Here is a 17,928-nt window from a genome sequence, read left to right as displayed (position 1 = left end):
CAAAAAGCCGTGGTAAGGGGATCGGTCACCACTCTCTCACATCACCATTTGGTCAAGTACTAGCACATGTCACAGTAAAGCCTAGCCCAATGCAAGTCATCTACTCAATCGGTCAAGTCAGATTCAGATACGTCCATTCCTCGCCCCCGGCGATCCTTTCCGGTATCCTTCACACTAGAGTCAGCGAAATCCCGGATTTCGGACTCATCAACCCTATTGGTCATCCACATATAGTAAACGGGAAGCTCTCACGTCCTCTCACGGATTGGTTACCGGTCTTGAGCGCCCGTGAGCCCAAGTCTATCCATATGCAACTCTACCAATAAATGGCCCCTTTCAGGTATCCGTAGCATGGTTTATGTCCCCTACCGGATTGGCTACCGGCCTAGAGCGCCCATCCAACCATACACTACCACGGGTTGTTCGGTCTCAATGCCCTTCCGATTCGGGTCTGACACGACAAGGATGAACCTAGCCACACAACTAGACAATCCTATGTATGTCATCCAATAACTCGGGAGAGTGTCGATAGGCACCATCGGAGAACATCCCATACTATTCCCTCCGATGCCCAAGGACAGAAGTGTCAGTAGGACACCCCCCAAATCCCAAGTCATACGTAAGCAATCACACATCCAATCTCATCATTTCTCATGCATCCAATGCATATTCATAATAGTAATCAAATCATGATATTGAAACGAATCATTATAAACATAAGCAAATCAAAATGATAAAGTAACACAACAAGAGTATAAAGATTTAAATGCTACTGTTCTAACACATATGTAACAGTCTCATAATGATTGAAAGGAAATTTAGGGATTTCATTCTTTAAATAAAGCACAGTTCAATATTTGATGACTTATATGTTTATGGATATAACCATCCTTACCTTGGATGAATTGATGATGAATTGAGAATACCAAGAATAGTCCAATAGAATTGTTAAGGCCCTAAACAAACATCAATAATAAGTTAGAAAAGAAGTCGGGAAGATCGGATGTCATTTGGGTCAAAACTGACTAAGGTTGTTGTCAAGAACAACTTTGGTCGATGGTCTTGGTCGATGATATCGACCAAAAGGATCGACCAAAATTGTCTTCAAGGCAGAATAGTGGATTTTGGGGATTTTGGTCCGAAATGAGTCTTCCGGTGTTCGGATCAATCTGAAACTTGGAGGCATACTTAACAACAGTAGTAGGACACTATAAATCGAGGAATTAACCCAATCCAATGGTCTAATTAAAATGCCCCAATTTGAGCTATCAAGTTCAAGTGATAAACATCATGGCATGAGTTGTATTTGATTGCATTGATGAGGAATAGCATGCAATAGTTAGAGGAACTAATAGAAATTTGGTTGGAATCATATGGCAATGTTAAACATGAACATAATACACTCTATAGCTCAGTTTGATATCAAATGGCATGATGTTAATAGGTAAATCATGGAATACATATGCTAAGCATGAGATAGAAGCATAGCATTAATGAATAGCTAAGGAAATCATGGATTGAACATGAGAAGGCACTTGGAGTGGTGGTTGCAAGGTTGTAGCACCATTCCAAATGTCTCATCAGCAAGGTGACAATAGAAAAGAGTAGAAAATGGTAGGGTAGAGAGTGGAATGAGGAGTCATACCTTAGTGTGGAAGATGAAGACAAGAATCAATGATAAACTAAGTGTCTTTGATGAGATACCCTTCACACTAACCAAAGAGCAGCTTTGGGAAGCTCTCCCCACTTTCCCAGGTGAGAAAAATGATTGCAAAAGGCTCAAGGCTCGAGGTCATATTAAATAGAAAAGGAATATTCCATGGAATCATTAACTTGGCAGATCGGGATATTTTGGTAGATGGTCCTTGGTCGATGGTATCGACCAAAAAGGGCAAAAAAAAATATATTAGTGAAAAACTCTAGGTTTTGAAGCTAGAACTTTGGGGTGTGGTTGGGTTGGTGATGGTGGGTGTGTTTGGGTGTGTTTTTTTTAATTAATATTATTTTTTTTGTTTTTTGTGTATGTCTTGGGTTTGGGTTTTTGGGTATTTGGACTATCAATCAAATATTTTTTTTCTAGTTTTTTTTTTGCCCCGGTCGTTTGTTTGTTTTTTTTGTTTTTGGGGGGGGGGGGGGGGGGGGGGGGGGGGGGGGGGGGGGGGGGGGGCCTACTGGTTGATGACGTAATGTCGGGATTCCATTTTATGGACATTGATGATGCTGCTCCTTCCTTGAGCACATTACCGGTGTTAAGTTAGAATCTGCGCACTGATGAAGAGCGAGACAGTTGAAATAGCAAACGGACTCCGGTGCATAATCCGAAGGTACTCCCTGAAACTAGACCTCTTGAGTGAACTGTAGGAGAAAACCCCATGCAATTTGACCTTGTATAGCCCTCCAAGTCCGCACCTAAAGTTGCTGTACTATTCTGTAAAATTCTGCAGAGTTTGTTTTGGTCGATACTATTGGTCGATACCATCGACCAAAGGTATCGACCAACAAGTCTCGTTGAGCCCGCATTTAAAGATTCTTAGAATATTCTTTTCTAATTATTTATTCCTCGAGACCGGAGCCCTATCCTCGTGTCTTTAACATCCGGGAACGTGAGAGAGCCTCCCAAGAACTCCTCCTTGGTAGTGGTGAAGCATCTTCTTCATCAATCATTGCCAACCACTTATTCCTACCTTCTTGTTCCACTTTAAAGGTATGACTCTCTCTCCTAATCACTTTCTTACTCATCTTTTCTCTATTTTACTGTTGGGACCATGGTCAAGGTGCTGCAACCTTGCATACACCTTGCCATGAACCTTCTAAACCCCACACAATGATGTTTTCACCGATGTGACTATGATTGATTCACCTCATGATCATTGACTACACATTTTCATGATTTATTGCTTACCAACTTGCTTTATTTACCAAGACTGAGATGAAGCTCGTGATTTACTTAATCTATACCTTGCATATGTGCTCCATGTTGCTTCTAAACGATTCCCTACCTAATCCCCCATGTTTTCCCCTAATTTGCATTGAGTTATAGCCAATGCTATGATCTACAACTCTTAACCTTAATATGTCAATTTGGGGATTTCCAAATGGACCATTGGATTATGAAAGTTTCTTGATAATTAGTGTCCCCATGTTGTGCCTAGACTATCCTCCAAGTTTCATGTCAATCCGAGACCAGGAAGACCAAATCCGGGCAAGAATCCGAAAAGCCAGCCTTGTCTGTCCCGAATTGAATTGGTCGATACTATTGGTCGATACTATCGACCAAATGTATCGACCAATAGAGTTGCTGTCAGCAACTTTTGCCCAGTTCTGATTCGTTTGATCTCCGATTGTTCTGATTTCTTCTCTAACCTTTCATATATGCTTGTTTAGGACTTTAAGACTATTTGGGCCACTGCTTGTGATCTTGGACCATTCTCTTATCCGATTCAAGGTAAGGATAGTTATCGATGTAATTACCTAGGATATGGAAATCTTGACTTGGTATTCCTATCCTAGTAAATATAGTTCCAAATTCATATCCTTATCATGTTAGACTTGCTACATATGTATTTTAACAGTAGCTTGGTGTTTACATTGTATTACTTCAATGTTGTATCATGTTTATCAATTTCAATATATGATGACTTATGTCATGAATCGAATGTTTACTATGACGTTGTATCTTGTGAACTGATATGATGAACTTGGGCATGTGATTGCTTAAGTATAACTTGGGATTGAGGGGTACCCTACTGGTGCTTCTGTCCTTGGACATCGGAGGGAATAGTATGGGGATGTTCTCCGAAGGTGTCCATTGACGCTTTCCGGGTCATTGAATGACATGCATAGGATTTGTCTAGATGTATGGCTAGGATGTCCCTATCATATCAGACCCGATTCGGAAGGGCATTGAGACCGAACAACCCGTGGTAGTAGTGTGGATTTGTGGGCGCTCAAGACCGGTATCCACCCCGTGAGAGGACATAAATTGCATTACGGTTACCCGAAAGGGGCCATTTATTGGTAGGGTTACAAATGGCTAGACTTGGGCTCACGGGCACTCAAGACCGGTGAAATGATCCGTGAGAGGGACGTGAGAGCTTCCCGTTTACCATTTGTGGATGACCAATAGGGTTGATGAGTCCGGTGAGTAATATCCGTGACTCTAGTGTGAAGGATACCGGAAAGGATCCCTAGAGGGGAGGAATGGAAGTATCCGGAATCGGCATGATATGATTAAGTAGATGACTTGCATTGGGCTAGGCTATACCCTGACATGCGCCAATACTTAGACCAAACGGTGATGTGAGAGAGCGGTGACCGACACCCCCAACCATGGATTTGTCCGAGAGGGATGCAGGACCCAAGTCACCCCGGTGATGAGTGACTGAGACTACCCAAAGAAGTATGGTGCTATGACTTAAAGCATGTCTACCATAGATGACCAGCATACTTTGAATAAAGTCATATTGCATTATATGCCTCATATCATCTCGCATCATTTTATGATTATCTTGTGGTTTATGTGTGGAAGGATAACTTCCTTGCCGAGTTCTTTTGAACTCATTCCTTTTCTCGTTGCAATATTTTGTTAGGCTATTCTACGTGTGATTACTCGATGGCACCCTCCCCGAGACGGACCCGGATACCTCATACTACTATCCGGAGGCTAGCTACATCGAAGACTTCGGTGACCATACCGAAGAAGATCACCCGGCGTACCGGGGTTAGCCCCGGAGTTGTATGGGAGCAGTCATGTTGGATCTCCATGGTCCTCACTTTTGAGGAGGACATATCCATTTTGGAGGAGACTTATGAGTAGTTACTACTTCTTTTTGTGACAGTTAAACTTAGAAGAATTGTAATAACTTTAATTTATCTTCATAACTTGAGACTTGTACTTAACTAAATTTTGACCTCACTTCCGTTTGGTGAAGGAGTGGATTCCGCCCACTGCCTTCTTAAGTTACCTGATTTGATATTTATTTCCTCACTCTGATTATGTCTGACACCTTATTTTTGAATTCCATGATCATTCATTGTCGGTTTATGATTATTATCTGTTCATGATTGTATTATCGTCGATGTGGATTATGTGGTCCCTGAACTATGGATCTGCGGGGCTGTGGATCACATCCCGGGTATGCCAGATAGGGTACCGGCTGGGTGGATGTGACAATATTAATCTTCTCCGATGCGCAGACTTTCCTTAAACACTGACAATGCATTTAAGCAAGGGGTATCATTGTCAATGTCCATGGTCTCGGTCTTCGAATCATGATCATCAATCAGAATGGTCCATAAACCTCTTCTTCCACCGCCGGGGGGGGGGGGGGGAAAAAAAAAGGGGGGGGGGGGGGGGGGGGGGGGGGGGAGGGGGGGGGGGAAAAAACGGGGGGAGGGGGGGGGGGGGGGGGGGGCTCAAAAACTGGGTGTTAACTCTTAGGATGAGAAGTAGGTCCCTTGTTTTTGGCGAGGAATAGTTCCAGCCTTTGTTGCCCCTCGGTAGAGTGAGTCTACTTAGCGAACTGGCAGGACGCGGAGATCGATTGATCAATATGAATCCCGAGAGTGGATGGTTGACCACCGCCCCCCTTGTCCTTGAGGCTCCTCGGCCGGGGAGGGGCTTGCTATTGTCACCTTTTCTCCCGGTGTATGTGAAAAAGAGTGACGAACCCATTTTTTTTCGGTCATAGGTTGGTCCAAAGAACGAGATTCGGCTTCCTTAAGGGAGTTCTTCCTCGCTAGCTCGGTGGTAGAGCGGTCGGCTGTTAATCGACTGGTCGTAGGTTCAAATCCTACTTGGGGAGAATTTCTAGTTATCGCTTTTCTGACCTAGCGACCCCTGTCCTTCTCCTGTCTTTCTAAACTAGCAGAATCGTGGGACATCAAAAGTGGGAAGTTTCTTGTTGTGTTCCAAACCAGCACAAGCTCTCGTATAGGTGAACTTGGTTCGTTCAATTCTTAGGGAGCGAAGAAAAGCCCTAACCTGCTTTTTTATGAAAATAGGGGCAGCGAAGCCATCGAAGAAAGCCGGAGTGCGCTAGCGCGCCCCTAGACGGTTCGGGCTTTTCTCGCTTGTTGCTTTCGCTTGTGATCGTAGACCACCCTAACGACGGTTAGGGGCAAAGCAACCTGACGCGTTGTGGACAACTAAATCTCGCCTTCACTTGCTCCTCCGCTTGCTGGGTCTCGAACCGTCGTTTGCTTGAGCGCCCCAACAAGAAACTACCGCTATATAAAGACGATCTCTATCTCAACCTAAAGAAGCAAGGGCCCAACTAGGAATTAACAAGTGCTTGGCCCAACCTAATAAAGGCTTAGACTCAAATCTCAAATAAATGGGCTATCTATCTATAAAGAAGCAACGGCTGAGCGTCAGACGGAATATATAGCTCTCTCCGGGTGCCACATCCAATAGCCATGGACACGGAATATAACGCACCGTTGTGCGTTAGCATGCTGCTTTTCTTGCGGGGCGCGGGTGCTAAAACTAGGCGCGCCTTACATCTTATCCTATATAAAGAATAAATAACAGGGCTAACGCTATAGTGGGGCCCTTGATTCTTGGCTGAGCCCTATCTTGCTGGGAATGAATGGGAAGACTAGAGTAGTATCTTCATTAGCCGGAAGGAATTAGTCTCCACTAGCGTCATTCGAAGAACGAACAAGAAAAGGGTTACTGTTTAGGTAGGATAGATGGATGTGGCCCAATGGCTAAAGCTCGCGCATTCTTGTAGACTGGCAGCCTCCGAGTTGTTTTTGGGTGGGATGGTAGAGTTTTTCTTCGCCACTAGTGGCAACGAAGTTCTTGGTAATTAGCAAGGGGGAAGGAAGATCTCCACTCATTCATTCAGTGCCTGTGGTGAGGCGCGACCCACAACAAACGAAGGGGGAAAGCTTGTTGTAGCCCTATTTTAGTAGTATGGTAAGCGTAAGCTATTGTTGTAGGCTCGCTTCTAATCGTTGTAGGCTCGCTGCTTCGCTCAGCAGAAGAGTACGCGCGCTAGCTAGCTCAGTGTCGAGAGAAGGGAAGAAAACAAACATGGTCACTCCTTTTAGGAACATGGCTCGCCCAACTCGCTTATGGGGCACTTCACTTGCAGCTCGCTGGCTCGTTCAGCACTTGCTCATGAACTCGTTGCTTCGCCGAAGCGACTAGTCGCCTCCTTTCCTCCGCCGAAAGATGCTTGGCGACGAAGGGGGGGGCTTGGGGAAGGCCGACGACTACATGAGGGGAAAGCAGTCGTAGAAGTTGTGCCCCTTGCTTTAGAGAGATTGTTATGAATTGACTAAATGACGTCATTCTCCCAGAACGCTAGCTAAGCTAATTTTATTAGTTCCCTTCAATCAAATCAATAAGCCTTTTGATTGACGAGCAAGCAAGCCCGCCTTCAACAAACCCATTGAGGGGGGCCTCGGCCCGGGAAGGGGAGAGTGGCCGAGTGGTCAAAAGCGATAGACTGTAAATCTGTTGAAGGTTTTCTACGTAGGTTCGAATCCTGCCTCTCCCACTTGTTGTAGACTTCAGAGAAGAGAAAGGAGGCATTCGTCAGCGTAGGAAGGCCAACCGAGCGAAGCTTGTTCTTTTTTTGGCCGTGCCGTGAAGTGAAATTGTATCGTATGTTAGTTAGAGAGGTTGGCAAACTACTACGATCTATAGATTCCCCATCTATATCCAATCCCAACGAGAATAGAAACGAGTCGCTTCCGGCTTGGCTTTTAGTCGTAGTCTTTTAGCACGGGCGTAGTCGTTGGCCTTCCTACACGCATGCGCCCGCCAGAATGCCTCCTTGGTTCGGGACGAAGCCAAGCCGATACATACGATAGGCGAAGGAAGCACCCCCCATTTCATAGCGCCTGGGGAACGCAAGTTTGATCGAGGATTGGAGAGGAGAGGTGGAAGAAAAGGCTCGGGATGGATTGTTGAGTATTTGTGCGAGCCGTATGCGGTGAGAGTCGCATGCACGGTAACGAGGGGGGTTTGTATCTATACGTGTAGTGTGGTGGTTGGGCCTACCCACCCTATTTGTTCCATGATCTATGGGTCTACTGGAGCTACCCACTTTGATCAATTAGCCAAGATTTTGACCGGATACGAAATCATTGGTGCTCAATCTAGTGGTATTTTTATGGGGATTCTATCTATCGTTGTAGGATTCCTATTCAAGATCACTGCAGTTCCTTTTCGGGCGGCTGTAGGATGGACGGCCACCTATAGGTGGTAGGGTAGGGTGGGTGGTACCGCTCAGATTGCGGCCAATCTTCCTAACCGCTAAGGGTTGGGCTTAGAGCGCGTGAAACTCATCACTACCTTGTAAGGGCGTTGAGACCATAGCATGTTACACGAAAGCGCCGCTTTCTCTGGAGTGTTGTCACACAGCTGCCCGCCTAGAAGAGCCACTCGCTCTGTAGTGTTGTCACACAAGATAAGCACTAGCCCGCCTGCTGGCCGGGCGAATCGGGTTATCTTCCGGTCAATTGTCCACCCAGTCAAGTGCAAAAACACAGTGGAATCACGCAACGCACGCAGCTGGTGTGCTTCCTGCCCACAAGGAAAGAAAGAAGAGCAACAAGGTTCAGTTCAGATTTGACTATTTGCATAATGGGAGCTGATTACCCAAAAAATATCTGGGAAAAAAAAAAGATATCTCGGTAACGAAAACTATAGGGGGCTGTATTGGTGAGATCCAACGGTGAACAACTGCCCAAAAGAAAAACCGCCTGGAAGTCCGAGGACCTTTAGTACCCTACCCCCGAACCAGCAGCCTTCGCGCCAAGCAAGACCGCCCTTGTCCCTTTCCTTTCTCCATTCAGCCTCCTTCTTTGCTTTGTTCCAATAGAGTCTAACGCAAAGCTAAAGTGGTTCGTATGCCTACTTTACCTACTTGACGAAAGGGAACGAACAACCTTTCGTTTCCGGGTTTATGGATTGGATTCAGTCAGCCTCATGACATAATCAAAAGGAAGGAGTGAGGCTTTGGTTACTGGCGAACGCTTCCAAAGGCGACCCTCTCGAGTTTCCGGCTCTTTCTGTCATTGAAGTAGCCTTTCGTCGCCCTACCCCCCGGCGGCGGTTGTTGAAGTCACTATCAGCCCTACTGAAGTACCAAAGGTGCGCTCCGCCCGGTGACTAAGAAATTGGTTTGCGACTGAAGGAAGGAGGGGGATTATAGAGCTAAAGGTTGGTTCTTCGGTTTCCTTTAGAATGAAAGTCGCTATGAAGCCCCTACTACTTTGTTTGATTCAAAAGGCGAACAGCCCCCCAACTAATCGTATGGGGTGGGGTGCTTGTGGTTTTAGCCTTGGATATGAGGAATTCCTAAATCAAAAAGGCAAAGTCCGGTATTTGACGAAGATCTTTCGATCAATAGATAGCAATGAGTGTTCGATATAGGGTATCAATAGATAGCTTCTCTTTCTCTCTCATTTTTTTTTAAAGAGAGCAAATATAACGATAACGATAAAAAAGAAATTCGGGAGATGATAAAGGATACATAGACATCTAAAGGGATTTCTATTCTATTCCTCTGTATTTTATAGAGAAAAAAAAAAAGATATCTCATTCATCTATCTCTTGTCTATCTATCCATTGATTCTATCTATGAATCAAGTCAAAAGAGTTCATTTTTGTGTTCCCCAAAGCCCCGAATAGATCGGATCCTTTCTACCAACGAAATGAACGTGGAGCCCGTTCCGAATGCTTCTCCGATCCGGAAGTTATCGCGAAGAGAATCAAATAAGATGCCTCCCTCTATCTTTTCCTGCTTTGCTAATCTTCCCCTGACGCGCGGGCCGGGCGGCGGCGGGCACGGAGGAAGAAACCTAAGAGAAGACGCTCTTATCTTAGGTCCTTTTTTTCAATGCAACACAGGAAAGCGCCCTCTTTTTGTCATCCCTGCAGCTTTCCAGAGGCTTTTTTGGTATTGAACGCATGGCGTAGCTAGGACCCTTCAAATCATGTTTGATCCTATGTGAAAACCAAACCCACCCCTGCGCGAAAGAATGCCCGCCAAGTTCAGATAAGGGAATGCTTCCCCCAACCACTAAAGGAAAGGCTCCCAATACTTTTTCAACTTAAGCGGGGCCCTTGATCCGGGAAAAGGCTTTCGGAGATCGAGATTGGATTTCTTTTTCATCGAAAACAAGAAGGCCGAGCCTACGGTGCGTGTTATCTGAAGGGAACACGCTTTTTCGACCACGGTGGTATGATTGCCGGGCCCTCTCCTCGTTCCGCCCGCTGGCCTATTGGGATAGCAGCCTTCGGGCTTTGCCTACCCTTTCTAATAAAGAATTTCGGCTCGGCCCGGGAAAGCGCTGGCAACAACAGAAATGAAGGTGTAACATCCAGCCCAAACCTAGCTCGGACACCCTATTTATTTTGGGATAAATAAAGACTTGTTTGATATTAGACCTTAAAGTTGGACTTTAGTTTCAATATTATTATCTTTGAAAACCTTAGGAAGCCATGTCAGACCTTTCCCTTAGGGTAGATTTGTAATGTTTGGCCTTATCCTACCTTGGCCCGGCCCGGGACCTGTTATGTTTGTAGGTCCAAAAACCCGAAGTGGGGGAAATGAGACTTGTGGACCCTTTTGGTTGATGTTTTGGTGTCGGAACCCAAGCCCTTGGACATTGACGATGATGCCCCTCACTTGAGGGCATTGTCAGTATTAGTTTTGAATCTGCGCACCGAAGAGGGGTGAATTAGTTGAAATATCAAATGAACTCTTGTGCTCAATCCGAATATATTTCCTGAAACTAGACTTCTTGATGGACTTGTAGGAGAAAACCCCACTCCATTTGACCCCATATAGCCCTCCAAATCCCTATTCGAAGTTGCTGAACTATGTCTGGGAAATCCTGTTTGCGCATCGAAGAAGGTGAGCTTAGTTGGTGGACCTAATGACCTCACATGCTTGATCCAAAGGTATTTCTGGAAACTAGACTTCTTTATTGACTTGTAGGAGAAAACCTCACTCAATTTGACCTTGTATAGACCTCCGAATCCCTGTTCGAAGTTGCTGAACTATTTTTGGATTTTCTGCTGAAACCTGTTACCTGTTTTGGTCGATGCTCTTTGGTCAATTCCATCAACCAAGGACCATCGACCAAAGTTGCCCAGAATCGAGAAAAAGATGCTTTTTGGATATTCCTTCATCTATTTAAGTGAAACCTCGAACCTAGAACGATATTTTACTCATTTCAACACCTGAGAACGTGGGAAGGCTCCTCTTAGGCTCCTCCTTAGCTTGGGTGATGACCTTCTACAAGAATCCTTGTCTCTCTTCTCCAACTACCATCTTCTAAGGTATGATTCTCTCTCTTGCTCTCTATTCTACTCACTTCCCTTCTTCTTTTACTGATGAGACCATGGCCAAGGTGCTGCAACCTTGCAAACACCTTGCCATGAACGTCTCTTCCCATTTATACTTGCTTTTCCTTCATTCTTGCTATGCTTCACTTGCATCTTGATCCTTACATATACATTACCATGATTCCTTGCTTAACAACTTGATTTCTTATACTAAACTGAGATGTGGAGTATGATTAGTCTAATCTCTAGCTTGCAAATGATTGTAATCATGTTCCTAACCTATTCCCCAACTAATTCTCTAGCTTCCCTTTCAATTACATCAATTTCTCATGATTGCTAGGATTCTTGTCTTTAGAACATAGGACCTCAATTTGGGGGTTTTCATTTGGACCATTGGATTGTGATAATACTTGCTAGGTAGTGTTCTTACATTGTTATTAATCATCCCTCCAAGTTTCAGATTGATCCGAACCCCGGAAGACCCATTTCGGACCAAAATCCCCAAAATCCCCAAAATCCACTATTCTGTCCCGAAGACAATTTTGGTCGATCCTTTTGGTCGATACCATCGACCAAGACCATTGACCAAACTTGTTGCTGACAGCAACCTTGGCCAGTTTTGATCCAATTAGCATCCGATCTTCCCAATTTCTTCCCTAACTTATTATTGATGTTTGTTTAGGGTCTTAACAATTCTTTTGGACTATTTCTTGGTATTCTCAATTCATCATCAATTCAACCTAAGGTAAGGATGGTTATCTCCATAAACATATAGATCATCAACTAATGATTTATGTTCTTATTTATGAATAGAATCTCTTGATTTCTTTTAATCGTTATAAGACTGTGATATATGTGTTAGAACAGTAGTATTGAAATCTTTATACTCTTGTCATGTTACATTACTATTCTTGTTTACTTATGTCTATGATGATTCATTTCAATATCATGATTTAACTTGTATTATGAAGATGTATTGGATGCATGACAAGTGATGAACTTGAATATGTGATTGCCTACGTATAACTTGGGATTGGGGAGTGTCCTATTGACGCTTCTGTCCTTGGGCACCAGAGGGAATAGTATGGGATGTTCTCCGAAGGTGCCTATCTACTCTTTCCGGGTTATTGGATGACATACATAGGACTGTCTAGTGGTTTGGCTAGGATGTCCCTGTCGTATCAGACCCGAATCGGAAGGGCATTGAGACCGAACGACCCATGGTAGCAGTGGGGATTTGTGGGCACTCAAGACCGGTAACCAACCCGTGAGAGGTCATAAATCTCATTGTGGGAACCATTTATTGGTAGGGTTGCAAATGGATAGACTTGGGCTCACGGGCACTCAAGACCGGTAACCAACCCGTGAGAGGACGTGAGAGCTTCCCGTTTACTATTTGTGGATGACCAATAGGGTTGATGAGTCCGTAATCCGGGATTACGCCGACTCTAGTGAGAAGGATACCGGAAAGGATCGCGGGGCGAGGAATGGACGTATCCGGATATGAGTTGATATGATCGAGTAGATGACTTGCATTGGGCTAGGCTTTACTTGTGACATGCGCCAATACTTATACCAAATGGTGATGTGAGAGAGTGGTGCCTAAATCCCCAACCATGGTTTTTTTTGAGGACTTTACCGATATTCCCCGGGCATTCCCAAGATATGGAACGGGAGAGTGACAGACGACCCAGAGAAGTATGGTGCTATGACTTAAAGCATGTCTACCTTAGAGACCAGCATTCATAGAGTTAGAACCATACATGCATCATGTGTTCCATATCATATTGCATCATGTTATGGCTTGTATCATATGGTTTATATTTTATGGGATGACTACCTTGCTGAATTCTTTTGAACTCACTCCTTTTTGCAACATATTTTGTTAGACTTTTCTCACAGTACTACCACCGTTGATCGTAGTGATCCAACACTCGGAGGCCGAGTTGAAGACTTGTATCATACTTGGTGGCGATGAACCAGTTGATAAAGACGAGTAGACCGAGATCGGGACTTTTTGTAGTAGTTCAGTTTTATATTGTGTGTTAGGGATGGGATGTCGCCTCATTCCCTTTTTAACCTTTTATTTGAATTGTTGAGACTATAGCTTTGTTGTTTCACTTGTTATTTGGTGAATCGGTTGTAACCTTTACTTTTAGTCGTTTCATCTTCCGCTAATATTATAGGACGGGTTTCCTCCATCCATTTTACACTTGATTGTTTATACTAATGAAATCCTTTTCGCACTCTGATGTTATTTGTGAATCCTTCTGAGGTACTTTCTCGACTTTTATTATTGAATTATTTGGAAATAAGGAATTGTTCTTGCTTTTGATTATATTATTGTGCTAAGTGACTATGATCGTTCCTAAACTTGATCGGCGGGACAGTAATTCACTCCCCGGGTAATCCAGATAGGGTATCCCCTTGGTGGATTTAGGGCCGGATGTGACAGAAGGGGTCCATGTAGCTGCTGCGCCCACCCACTGAGCAGCAGGTTCGGCATCTACTACAAAAGAGAGAATCCACTTCAGATAACCACGCCTCTGCTAGGCAGCGTGTGGAATGGCCGAGAGCGGACCTTTTTGGATATATAATCCAAGTCAAGAGTGGAGTTATGGGAATAGCCATCTGATGGAAAACAACTTTCACGTTCGGTTCAAGAGAGCACTTTTTCGTTGAGAATTCCTCATTCCCTTTCGTGTGAATTCCCCAGCGGCGAATTAACAACTTGTGGGGCCAATCTAAATCTGACTTAGTCTCGAGCCCCGAAGAAAACCCCCCTCCCCTTCGGACTCCATATCTCTTTTGACTCTATATATGCGGGCACCTGATATCTATGAGGGTTCACCCACCCCGGTTCTGACATTCCTTTCTATTGCGCCTAAAATATCTATTTCGCAAATATGTCACGTGTTTCTATTTATGGTTCCTATGGAGCTACATTGCAACAAATCTTCTTTTTCTGCAGCATTGCTTCTATGATCTTAGGAGCACTGGTCGCCATGGCCCAAACGAAAGTAAAAAGACCTCTAGCTCATAGTTCGATTGGACATGTAGGTTATATTCGTCTGGTTTCTCATGTGGAACCCTAGAAGGAATTCAATCACTACTAATTGGTATCTTTATTTATGCATCAATGACGATAGATGCATTCACCATAGTTCCAGCATTACGGCAAACCCGTGTCAAATATATAGCGGATTTGGGCGCTCTAGCCAAAACGAATCCTATTTCGGCTATTACCTTCTCCATTACTATGTTCTCATACGCAGGAATACCCCCGTTAGCCGGCTTTCGTAGCAAATTCTATTTGTTCTTTGCCGCTTTGGGTTGTGGGGCTTACTTCCTAGCCCCAGTGGGAGTAGTGACTAGCGTTATAGGTCGTTGGGCTGCCGGAAGGTTGCCATGAGTAAGGTTGTTTGGGGGACCGAAGGCAGTTTTCCGTGCACTGGACACGTAGCTTACCGAATCAGTTGCGACACGGATGGGAATGCATGCTACGAAAGAAAGGGTAGAGTCTGATACATCAACCGTCTACTCAATATCCTTGTACGAGTCCACAATCACTACACGAGATGAACCTTGGTTTGGTGAATGGAAGTTGACCTTAGGTGTAATAGGACTCTTAGTTACTGCGCGCGATCGTATACTAAGTGGGGTTGATAAAGCCGATTGTTGGAACGACGGGAGCCGGGCCGGGCCTCGATTCGAAAGATGAAGGGACAGAGGAACCAAATTCCCCATCTCATTGGGGGCGGAAAACAAATCAACATCTCGATGTGATACAACCCTTTCTATTTTAGTTGGGAAAGAACGGCGAAGTCCATCCGAACCGTCCAATGAAGAATAAGAGGAGAGCAAAGCGCCAATGGCGCGCGAAGCACATGCTGAACGGGCACGGAGAAAAAGAAGTGTGGAGGAGAAGCAGCCGAGCTCATTCCCTTCGCTTCCCGGGCCCAAAGCGGTGTAGTCTTTTCCTGGCCAAATCAAGGATTTGGGGCTTCTTGCTACGCTACATATATTGCTAAATCCATTTTAATAGTAATCTATATGAATAGAAAGATAGATCCATCCATCTATCCGGATATCTAAAAAAGAATTGATTTCATTCAACATTTGTTTGATTCAAAGAACTGCGCTTAGCCCCCCCCGCTCATGAAACGGCTCTGCTGCAATGGATGGCAGAGGGTCCGTAGTACCCGAAGCACTGGAGTGATCAAGTAGCCGGGAAGGGGCCTAGAAGTGCCTACTACTACACCACACTACACTTGGCTCTACACATTTACAGAGCTAACCCATGTCCAGGTGCTCGGCGAGCTAAGGGGGGCTTCAATCCTTACTCCTTATCCCCATCTCAGTCCAGGCTAACGGGGCCTTACTTATCTGGGGGGGGGGAGTGGAGCCTCGAGAAGCACTGTTGAGAGGAAGATCCTTGGCCCCTCTTCATTCTCTACAGGGGTCTTTGCCCACATGGAAGTGGGGCAGAGATGGAAGAGATCAAAGATGGGAATAAGAAGGATTTCATCTCCTTTTTGATCATTTTGATAGAGGGGGATGGAGAAAGTGGACAAAACAGACTCACATTTCCCAACAAGCAACGGATGAGCCCCGTTATTTATTCTTTATATAGGATAAGATGTAAGGCTGATCATAGACCAAAGAAGCAAGGTAGATGGATAGTCTATCACAAGCTCTCACAAACCTATTACATTGACACATTAGCATGCAGCTTTTCTTGCAGGGTGCGTTAGCACGCCCGTTTATAGTTGGGGCGAACGCGCTTTTCTTGTTGCGTTAGCAACTCATTTAGAGAGGGCTGAAAATGAGAGGAGCGAAGCAGCTCGACTCGTTAGGAGAGGGTCTGAAAGAGCTCGAGCAAAGATTGGCTAAGTTGGAGCGAAGCTGCTCGACTCTTTAGGAGAGGGTCTGAAAGAGCTCGAGCAAAGATTGACTAAGTTGTAGCGAAGCTGCTCGACTAAAAAGGAGAGGGTCTAAAAGAGTTCGAGCAAAGATTGACTAAGTTGGAGCGAAGCTGCTCGACTGAAAAGGAGAGGGTCTGAAAGAGCTCGAACAAAGCGAGAGGGTCTTCAAGTTTAAGAGCTCGAGCAAAGATTGACTAAGTTGGGAAAGCCCTTCAATCGACCACAGGCACGTTGCGTTACCAATAGAAGTATGAAATGATCGGGACAAAGCAAAAATGCAAAGGCCTGAGCCAGTAGAAAAGTTGGAACAAGTCCAACTGTATCCCGATGATGAGAAAAAAATTACTTATATCGGTCTGAGCAGCTGGAAGAATTCAAAAAGGAGTTGAAGTCTTTCCTTCAACAAAACAGTGATGTGTTCGCGTGGTCTGCGGACAACATGCCAGGAATTGATCAGCAAGTTGCAGAACACAAACTCTAGATAGATCCAAAGGTGAAACCAGTTATTCAAAAGAGGAGAAATTTCTCCATAGAAAAGTACGAAGCCGTTCGGGGTGAAGTTGAAAAATTGAAGAACTCTGGTTTCATTGAACCCATTGAATGCCCAATCTGGTTGGCCAACGTGGTAATGGTCAAAAAGGAAAATGGAAAGTGGAGGATGTGTACAGATTACACAGATCTCAACAAAGCTTGCCCTAAAGACAGTTACCCGTTGCCCAGGATTGATCTATTGATAGATGCAACAGCAGGATATGAAACATTGAGTTTCATGGATGCATACTCAAGATATAACCAGATCCTCATGAACAAGAAGGACGAGAAGTTTACGGCTTTCATGACTGATCGTGAGAGCTTTTATTATAAAGTCATGCCGTTCGGCCTGAAAAATGCATGGGCTACTTATCAAAGGGCCGTCAACAAAATCTTTAAAGACTTGATCGGGAAGAACGTGAAAACATATGTTAACAATATACTGGTAAAAAGCACTAGGAGGACAAAGCACATTGAAGATTTAACAGAGGTATTTTCAGTAATGCGAAAATAACAAATGAAGCTGAATCCGGAGAAGTGTGCCTCCGGAGTTTCGTCAGGCAAATTCTTGGGCTTTATGGTATCACAAAGAGGTATTGAGGCTAACTCGACCAAAATTCAGGCTTTGATTGATATGGAAGCCCCCAAGATTGTTCGGGATGTGCAATGCTTAATGGGGAGAGTAGCCGCTTTGAATCGGTTCATCTCACAATCGGGAGAAAAGTGCCTACCTTTTTTCAAAGCACTCAAAGACTTGGCGGATGGACTGAGAAGTGTTAGAAAGCTTTCGAAGATCTAAAGGAAACACTGTGAAAACCACTGCTATTGTTCCGACCCAAGAAGGGAGAAATTTTATAGCTGTATTTAGCAGCATCTCCTTCGGCGGTAAGCGCAGTACTCATTCGGGAAAAAGACAAGAAGCAGTGGCCAATCTATTATGTCGGCCACGTATTATTTGACGCGGAGACACGATACTCTCAGATCGAAAAGTAGGCTTTGGCTCTTATGATAGCAGCTAGAAAACTACGGCCATACTTTCAAGTTCATCCAAATCGAGGTATTTACTACTTTTCCCCTTTGTAAAGTTCTGAAACTATTGAATGCAATGAAGTTTTGAAGTAGCCAATGGTTTTGAACTACCAAAAAAAATTAAAAAAATTA

The 17,928-nt window shown here is 44.5% G+C and overlaps 2 non-coding genes and 1 pseudogene across 3 annotated transcripts; all 3 read left to right on the top strand.

Moving 5' to 3' along the window:
- The first annotated feature begins 5,732 nt into the window (after positions 1 to 5,732).
- Positions 5,733 to 5,804, top strand: TRNAN-GUU (transfer RNA asparagine (anticodon GUU)). The gene has a single exon. It is a non-coding gene; the product is annotated as a tRNA-Asn (tRNA).
- Positions 5,805 to 7,425: 1,621 nt separating this feature from the next.
- TRNAY-GUA (transfer RNA tyrosine (anticodon GUA)) lies at positions 7,426 to 7,508 on the top strand. Its single transcript has one exon. It is a non-coding gene; the product is annotated as a tRNA-Tyr (tRNA).
- A 709-nt stretch (positions 7,509 to 8,217) lies between these two features.
- On the top strand, positions 8,218 to 15,613 carry LOC149015744 (NADH-ubiquinone oxidoreductase chain 2-like; annotated as a pseudogene). Its single transcript, XR_016173413.1, has 2 exons — positions 8,218 to 10,332; positions 13,770 to 15,613. The product of XR_016173413.1 is annotated as an NADH-ubiquinone oxidoreductase chain 2-like (transcript).
- The last annotated feature ends 2,315 nt before the right edge of the window (positions 15,614 to 17,928 follow it).

This window comes from Hakea prostrata, chromosome 5, assembly GCF_041222555.1.
Source record: "Hakea prostrata isolate BN-2017 chromosome 5, UWA_Hpros_2, whole genome shotgun sequence".
NCBI classification, from domain to species: domain Eukaryota; kingdom Viridiplantae; phylum Streptophyta; class Magnoliopsida; order Proteales; family Proteaceae; genus Hakea; species Hakea prostrata.
The sequence above is the reverse complement of the archived record's forward strand: the minus strand, read 5'-3'. Positions and strand labels throughout refer to the sequence as shown.